The sequence below is a fragment of the Elephantulus edwardii genome, unplaced genomic scaffold (genome assembly GCF_000299155.1).
Source record: "Elephantulus edwardii isolate Elephantulus edwardi_28Jun2011 unplaced genomic scaffold, EleEdw1.0 scaffold00012, whole genome shotgun sequence".
Taxonomy (NCBI): domain Eukaryota; kingdom Metazoa; phylum Chordata; class Mammalia; order Macroscelidea; family Macroscelididae; genus Elephantulus; species Elephantulus edwardii.
In genome coordinates, this window is record NW_006399762.1 from 7,775,397 (window position 1) to 7,776,198 (window position 802).

Genomic DNA, 802 nt, shown 5'->3' on the forward strand with positions numbered 1-802 from the left:
AGCAAACAACAAATGCTGGCAAGGTTGTGGAGAAACTGGAACCCTTATTCACTGTTGGTGGGAGTGTAAAATGGTGCAACCACTGTGGAAGGTGGTATGGCACTTTCTCAAAAAGTTGCAAATAGAGATATCATTTGACCCAGCAATTCCACTACTGGGAATATACACCAAAGAAACCGTAACCGACTTTCAAGCAGATATATGCACACCCATGTTTATTGCAGCTTTCACAATAGCAAGGAGTTGGAAACAACCTAAGTGGCCATCAACAAACGAATGGAGAGAGAAGCTGTGGTATATTAACACAATGGAATACTATGCTGCATTGAAAAACAAGGAACTCAAGCAATATTATTCAAAATAGTTGACCCTGGAGGACATTATGCTGAGCGAAGTATCTCAGTCACAAAAGGACAAATGCTGCATGGTGCCACTGTTGTAAAACAAGGCTGACATCGAGGTTGGGGGGAGACTGAGAAAGATGGGATAAATAATGTATACTGCATTGAAACAGAGAGGGGGGAAACTGTTCAAAAGGAATATGTGATTAGATATTTTTGTCATAACCGGAGTCCAGAGCGAAAGCTGCATAGTGGAGTGGACCTAGGGATGGTTTGTAAAACAATGAAAGAATTTTTCTTTTACTTTTCCAAGAGGGTAGTGTACTAGGGGGGAAGGTTGGGAGGGGAGAAAAGTGCAACCATGAATGAATGGAAATCCAAAGTCTCTGTAAATCTTCATAAAAATCAATAATTTTTTTTAAAAAAAGGTTCTCCAACTGCATTTTTATAAGCAAAATTAT